This window comes from Pinus tabuliformis, chromosome 6, assembly GCF_031772625.1.
Source record: "Pinus tabuliformis cultivar Carrire ecotype Pingquan chromosome 6, CPIR1, whole genome shotgun sequence".
In the NCBI taxonomy this organism is placed as follows: domain Eukaryota; kingdom Viridiplantae; phylum Streptophyta; class Pinopsida; order Pinales; family Pinaceae; genus Pinus; species Pinus tabuliformis.
Genome location: NC_142292.1, coordinates 1686707349 through 1686715737, shown reverse-complemented (window position 1 = coordinate 1686715737; position 8389 = coordinate 1686707349). Strand labels below are relative to the sequence as shown.

The 8389-nt window shown below is 28.2% G+C and overlaps 1 pseudogene; it reads left to right on the top strand.

Moving 5' to 3' along the window:
- The first annotated feature begins 323 nt into the window (after positions 1 to 323).
- LOC149265457 (cullin-1 pseudogene) lies at positions 324 to 2537 on the top strand (annotated as a pseudogene).
- The last annotated feature ends 5852 nt before the right edge of the window (positions 2538 to 8389 follow it).

The window sequence follows — 8389 nt, the reverse complement described above, 5'->3', positions numbered from 1 at the left end:
TTTAATTTAGGGAAAGGGAAAGGAAAACTTGATTTTTTACAGAGTTAATGGTCGTTGTTCCAAAGAAATCTTTGTAAATAAAAAAGGTAATCTTTGTAAATAAAAAAGGTATGGATTTAGTGTTTTGGTGAAGTGGGTTCTTTGTTTTTACAGCGTTTAGTTCAGTTCAGGGGAAAGGTATGGATTCAGTGTTTTGGTGAAGTGGGTTCTTTGTTTTTACAGCGTTTAGTTCAGTTCAGGGGAATGGACCTGAAGAACAGAAACTTCAAATTTTAAGTTACTTATTATAAAATGATTAATTGGATGTAGACAAGGAAGCGAAGATGAGCGATACTGATGTTATTGACCTTGAGCAAGGATGGGCTGTTATTCATGGGGGTTTTCTTAAGTTGATAAAGAAGGTGGAGGGAGGTTTAAATACTCAGTTCATCGAGTTTCATGTAAGTGAGTACATGGAGGTTTATAGAACTGTGTACAGACTGTGCACCCAAAAGTCCCCTCACCACTACCCTCAGCAAGCCTATGATAAATACAGGGAAGTGATTGACGAATACATCACTGTGAAGCTGTTCCCAGCATTAAATGGCGACTATGGTGAGTTCACGTTGGAAGAAGTTGCTAAGATTTGGGAAAATTATAAGTTGATACTTCAATTGCTGTCAAATCTGTTCAATTATTTGGATCGCTACTTCGTGCGAAAAGAGTCTCTGCCTTCACTGACTCAAGTTGGAATCACGGCCTTCCGTGAGCGGGTCTATCAGTCACTGACAGATATTGCGACGGATGTGGTCATTCGTCGGATTGATCGAGAGCGCGATGGAGAGGAAATTGACAAAGCTCCGTTGAAAAGCGTTGTCGATATTTTTGTGGAGACTGGCCTCGATTTGTACCAGAGTGGCTTTGAAGAAATCCTGTTGGAAAATACGCGAAGTTACTATTCCAGAAAGGCTGAAATCTGGATCTCAGAGCTTCCTTTACCAGAATATTTGATAAAGGTTGATGAAAGTTTCGTGAATGAGGACAATAGAGTCAAAGATTATTTGCACTCCAGCAGCAGGGAGAAGTTATTAGAGACAGTACGAAATGAGCTCCTTTCTTCTCGCAGGACTGCTCTTTTGGAAAATGAGCATTCAGGCTTCCGTGTCCTGCTTAGGGACCATAAGAAAGATGACATTTCAAGGTTGTCCAGGTTGTTCAGTGAAGTACCTGAGGGTTTTGAATCTGCTGCACAAATTTTTCAAGAGTATATAACTAAGGAAGGAGTAGGGTTGATTGAAGGGGTAAATGTTGTTGTAAACACTGATACACGCGAAAGGGATATAATTGACATATTAAAAGAACAGGAATTTGTGAGCAAGATTGTTGCCTTGCATCAGAAGGCTCTGTTTTATGTTACACATCCTTTTAATAATCATGATCTTTTTCAAAAAGCTTTGAGGGAAGCTTTTGAAGTTATATGCAATAAAAGAACTGGAGGATTGAGCAGTTCAGAGTTATTTGCCACACTTTTTAGCAGTGTGCTTAAAAACGGTAATCATGTTACAGGAACTATTGAAAATTTGGCGGCACTTTTGAAGTATATCTATGAGAAAGATGCATTTATTAAATTTTACAAACGTAAATTAGTTGACAGACTACTATTTGATAGAAGTTCAGATCTTCAAGATGAAAATACTTTGTTGAGTTTTGTTAAGCGTCAATTCCGTGAGGGGTTTGTAGCTGAATTGGAGGCGTTGCTTAATGATTTCGTAAGAGCAGGTGAAACTCAAGATAGATTCAAGCAGTACGTTGATAATTCAGGTAGCAATCTTGGAATTGATGTGACTGTTACAGCACTGAGAGATCTTTTGTGGCGATCGTATAAGTCTGCTGAATTTATTCCACCATTGCAATTGGCTGAAGCCACAGACGTATTTGATCACTTTTATTCTGAACTATATGGGAATCGTATACTTAGATGGGTTTACTCCTTGGGGTCCGCTAATGTGATTGTCCAGTTTGACGAAAAGCCAATAGAAATTATAGCATCAACTTACCAAGCGTCCGTGATCTTGTTGTTCAGTGAGTTAGAAGACTCACAAAAGTTGAGCTTTGAAGAAATCAAATCTCGGACGAAGTTGGAAGATGCAGTACTTAAGTCAGTGCTGCAGTCACTGGTATTTGATGAGAATTACAAAATCCTTTTAAAGGAGCCGGACAACAAAACAATAGCTCCAACTGACAGGTTTGAATTGAATTTGAAGTTTACGAACATATTGGACGAGATCAAGATCCCATTTCAGCGACCTCAGGTGGAAGAGAAGAAAGTGACTAGGACTCTTGAGGCCGACAGGCGACAGGAGATTAAAGCTGCACTGGTTCGCATCATGAAGAAGGCAAAAGTGTTACCTCGTGAAAAACTTTTGAGCGATTGCGCTGAAGCAGTTCTGCACCGTTTCAAGCCCACTGTTCAATTAATGGATGAGGAGATTAAGAATTTGTTTAATTCTGATTTGCTGGAACCGGGGGAAGGTGATGACATCAAATATGTAGATTGAGACCCTGGTGCCAGATGTGCTTCAATGGCAGCTTGCAGCATATTTTGTGCATCTGTGTGCCAAATAACACATACAAAGGAATAAAGTTGCTGTGCCTTTTGTTTTTCCCACATTTTCGCTTGGGACTCTTCTGTTTTCAGGATAGGTGTTCTAGCAATAAATCTTATTTTCTTGTAAGAGTTAATAAATATAGTGGTAGCTATGAGGTTTGATCCTGGATTTCCTGTGAATTAAATTTGATAGTTACCGATTCACTATGTGGTAAAAAAATAAAAAAAATATGTAAAAGAGTTTTCAAATATAATTCTATATTTTTGTGTTATTTTTTTTTATAAATTTAAAAATATATATTATCAAAAATATAATTTGTGATTTTTGAATTTAAATTATGAATTTATATAATTTTTTTGCTATCTTATTCTTTTAAGTCTTTATGAGAAATTATATTTTAAAATTTTGAAATAATTAACATTTTTTTTGGTTAAAATTGTAAATTTTGATTAAATGATGAGATATATTGGATATATTGTATAATTATTAGAAAGATAAAATATATTGAGACAAATTAATGAGATTGATTACTATAGAAAAATCTCACTATATTTTAATGATATTATCACTATAGAAGTTTGATTTTTTTTTAAATATATTATAGCTTAAATTTTTAAAATAATTAAAATAAATAGATAAAAATGATTAAAATTGTAAATCTTGATTAAATTATTAGATTATTTAAAGATAGAATATATTGAAAAATAATGATATAAAAAGTATTATGATTTAATAATATAAAAAAAATTATGATTTTTTTTAACATAAAAATATAGTAAATTAAATTATTTATATTAATTTTTAGTCATTACCATAAATTCGAGGTCATTTTCCACAAAAATATTGAGAATGTATTCTTTTAATTTTTATTTATTTATTTATATTTCTATCTTATTCTCTTAAGTTTTTATGGGAAATTATATCTTAAAATTTGAAAATAATTAACATAAAAAAAAGAAATTGTTAAAATTGTAAATCTTGATTAAACGATTAGATATATTAGATATATTGTATGCTTATTAAAAGATATAGATAAATGAGATTGATCACCATAGAAGAATCTCACCATAGATTAAAATGAGATTATATTGAGATAGATAAATGAGATTGATCACCATAGAAGAATCTCACCATAGACTAAAATGAGATTATCACCATAGAAGTTTGATTTTTTTTAAAAGTTATTATAGCTTAAATTTTTAAAATAATTAAAATAAATAGATAAAAATGGTTAAAATTGTAAATCTTGATTAAATTATTAGATTATTTAAAGATAGAATATATTAATGATATTATCACCATAGAAGTTTGATTTTTTTTTTTTTTAAAGTTATTATAGCTTAAAATTTTAAAATAATTAAAATAAATAAATAAAAATGGTTAAAATTGTAAATCTTGATTAAATTATTAGATTATTTAAAGATAGAATATATTGAAAAATAATGATATAAAAAGTATTATGATTTAATAATATAAAAAAAGATTATGATTTTTTTTAACATAAAAATATAGTAAATTAAATTATTAATTTTTAGTCATTACCCTAAATTTGAGGTCATTTTCCCCAAAAATATTGAGAATGTATTCTTATAATTTTTTATTTTTATTTATTTATATTTCTATCTTATTCTCTTAAGTTTTTATGGGAAATTATATCTTAAAATTTGAAAATAATTAACATAAAAAAAGGAAATTGTTAAAATTGTAAATCTTGATTAAACAAAAAGATATAGATAAATGAGATTGATCACCATAGAAGAATCTCACCATAGATTAAAATGAGATTATATTGAGATAGATAAATGAGATTGATCACCATAGAAGAATCTCACCATAGACTAAAATGAGATTATCAGCATAGAATTTTGACATTTATAAGAACTTATCACATAAATAGAGATATTTATTGACATTTTTAAAATATAGCTTAAAATTTTAAATATAGCTTAAAATTTTAAAATATAGATTATAGCTTAAAATTTTAAAATAATTAAAAAAATAGATAGAAATTGTGAAAATTGTAAATCTTGATTAAATTATTAAAATATATTGTATGATTATTAAAAAATAGAATGTATTGAAAAATAATATATATATATATATATATATATATATATATATATATATATATATATATATATATGAGAATATATATTTTATATATGAGAATATATATATATATATATATGAGAATATAATAGTAAATTAAATTATCTATATTAATTTTAAGTTATTACCACAAAATTGAGGTCATTCTTCACAAAAATATAGCTTAAACTTTTAAAATAATTAAAAAATAGATAGAAATTGTTAAAATTGTAAATTTTGATTAATTTATTAGATATATTGTATTCTTGTTAAAAGATAGAATGTATGTGTTGAAAAATAATAATATAAAAGGAGATTATGATTATTTTTTAGTTTTTTTTTGTTTTAATATAAAAATATAATAGTAAGTTAAATTATCTATATTAATTTTTAGTCATCCATAAAATTGAGATTCATCACCATTGATTAATGAGATTCACGTAGAAGTTTGATAGATTAATAAGATTGATCACCATAAAAGTTTGAAAGTTGAATGAGATTGATCACCATATAAGTTTGAAAGTTTAATGAGATTGATCACCATAGAATTTCACCATAATCTCACCATAGAAGTTTGAAAATTTAATGAGATTGATCACCATAGAATCTCACCATAGAAGTTTGAAAGTTTGATGAGATTGATCACCATAGAATCTCACCATAGAAGTTTGAAAGTTTAATAAGATTGATCACCATAGAATCTCACCATAATCTCACCATAGAAGTTTGAAAGTTTAATGAGATTGATCACCATAGAATCTCACCATAGAAGTTTGAAAGTTTGATGAGATTGATCACCATAGAATCTCACCATAGAAGTTTGAAAGTTTAATGAGATTGATCACCATAGTATCTCGCCATAAAAGTTTGAAAGTTTGATGAGATTGATCACCATAGAATCTCACCATAAAATAATCTCAACATAGAAGTTTGAAAGTTTAATGAGATTGAAATTTGAATCACCATAAAATAATCTCAACATGGAAGTTTGAAAGTTTAATGAGATTGATCACCATAGAATCTCGCCATAGAAATTTGAAAGTGTAATGAGATTGATCACCATAGAAGTTTGACAAGTATTGAAGCAAAAATTTATAAAAAAATAAATATAAAATTGGGATATAACGAATGCGTTTTTAATTTTTAAAATAATAAAATATAAATGTAAGGTAAGAATTGATCACCATAGAAGTTTGACAAGTATTGAAGCAACAATCTATAAAAAAATAAATATAAAATTAAGATATAACAAATGTGTTTTTAATTTTTAAAATAATAAAATATAAATGTAAGATAAGAATAAAATTAGGATATAACAAATGTGTTTTTAATTTTTAAAATAATAAAATATAAATGTAATATAAGAATTTTCTATTCTACAAATTCCTTTCTAACTGGGATATTCATAAAAATATATATAAAATTAAGATATAACAAATGTGTTTTTAGTTTTTTAAATAATAAATTTTTAAAATAATAAAATATAAATGTAAGGTAAGAATTTTTTTTTTACAAACTCCTTTCTAACTTGCATATTCATTTTATTTTATTTTGAGATTGATCACCATAGAAGTTTAAAGTATTGAAGCAACAATTTATAAAAAAAATATAAAATTAGGATAAAACAAATGTGTTTTTAATTTTTAAAATAATAAAATATAAATGCAAGGTAAGAATTTTCTTTTCTACAAATTACTTACATATTCATAAAAAAATATAAAATTAGGATATAACAAATGTGTTTTTAGTTTTTAAATAATAATTTTTTAAAATAATAAAATATAAATGTAATATAAGAATTTTCTTTTCTACAAATTCCTTTCTAACTTGCATATTCATTTTATTTTTGTTTGTTATTGTTATTATGCTAATTTTGTTTGAAAAGTAACACATTAATTTTATATAGTTATTTTTAAAGTTAACTTGTCCTTTTACATCATATCCATTAGTTGTGAAAGTATCTCTAATCATCTCTCCAAATCACCATGTTAATAGATTTATATATTTATTATTATTATTTTTTTCTATATTTGCATTGCCACTAATACTTCATCATAAACTCCTTAATAGGTCTTGGTTCATCCAACTAAACTAAGGCTTGCAAATCATGGTCTTGTTAGACCATTCATAGGAATTTTATCTTTGCCAAAAACTATGCATAGTTGGATTGATAAAAAATGGTGCCCCTTAATGGAGAGGTTTTTTCACCTTTTTATTCAAGGAAAAGGAGGATTTTTTTCACCTTTTTATTTAAGGAAAAAGAGGATCATGATTCATTATTCAAGAGTGGCTCGTTTTTCCTTGCTCAATATGTCCACCTCAATCGATGGAACCACCTATGGAACCTTGATTTAATCTTGAGAAACACCCTTAATAACATTGGTAACTCCCTAACATTGGTAATTGGGTAAATATGTAGAGCTTCAAAAGGATATCCTTGAGCAAGGTGACCAGTGGCAACAACCCAAAATATTAAGAGGACCTTCAATTTTCGATGGGCTTTGGAGTAAGATTTATTCAAAGTGGTCTTTGGAAACAATAGTTTGAAGGATTCCTAAATTCCATTTGGGATTAGATGATTGAATCAACTAGGTTAACTTTAAAAGCTTGGGACAAAAGCATATTCAATATAAGAGATCAAGAAATTATGGGTTTAAAAGCACATTTGGAAAAAATGCCAACTTAGATAGATCAAAACCTTTTCATTGAAGAGAAGACAAAGTTTGGTCATCATCATAAAAACACTCAAAGTTAAAGAGAAATCTTGCATACTCAAATCAAGGAGCCTTTGTCTCAAGGCTAGAGATAGAAATACAAAATAAATTCCACGGTCAAGAAGAGATGAGACTATGGAGAAACAATGTGCAGTTGATACAAGTCAATGATGAGTCCATAAGTTTTTTTTAAAAAAGAAAAGAAGTTGTTGTAGATCACTTCAACGATTTATACAAAGAAATCCTCTCCTAGTATATGGAACATGAGAAAGACTTGCTTGAATATATCCCTCATGTCATTTCCCTATAGGGTAACAAAATTCTAGATTGACCCATATTGGAGGAGAAAATTGGAACATATCCTCTCATTTGATATTAACGAAGTGCCTAGGCTAGATGGCTTTTCCACTCATATTTATTAAAAATGTTGGCATATAATTAAATTTGATCCACTCCTAACGATAATTATTTTCCTTTATGTAGTATCAACTCTACACTTTTTTTCTAGATCCTTTAAGAATTCAACTCCTCATCCTTTTCTAGATTTTTCCCAATATCTCTATGTAATGTGTCCATGCACAATCATTTCTAAGATCTTAGCCAATTGCCTAAAGTCCCCTTTTCCCTAAATAATCTCTAAGAATCAAGGAGGGCTCATGGAACATCACCAAATATTGAATATTGGGGAAGAGGAAATAAACTCGGCATAAATAAAGGATGAAAATGAATGAAAATAAAGTTGGACATGTCCAATGCATTTAACTATTTCCAATACAATTCCTTTTTTTGTTCTCGGTAAATTTGTATTTTATGAAAATATAATTAGATGGATCTCAACTTGCATTGGCAATCCTTTGATTCACCCTTGGTGAATGGAAGGCCAATTGTTTTTTTCAAAGCTACAAAAGGCCTCCATCAATGTAATTCCCCACTTAAATCTTATCCTACAAGTTTCATTAATGTTTACATTATCTGAAAATATTGAGAAATATTGATCTA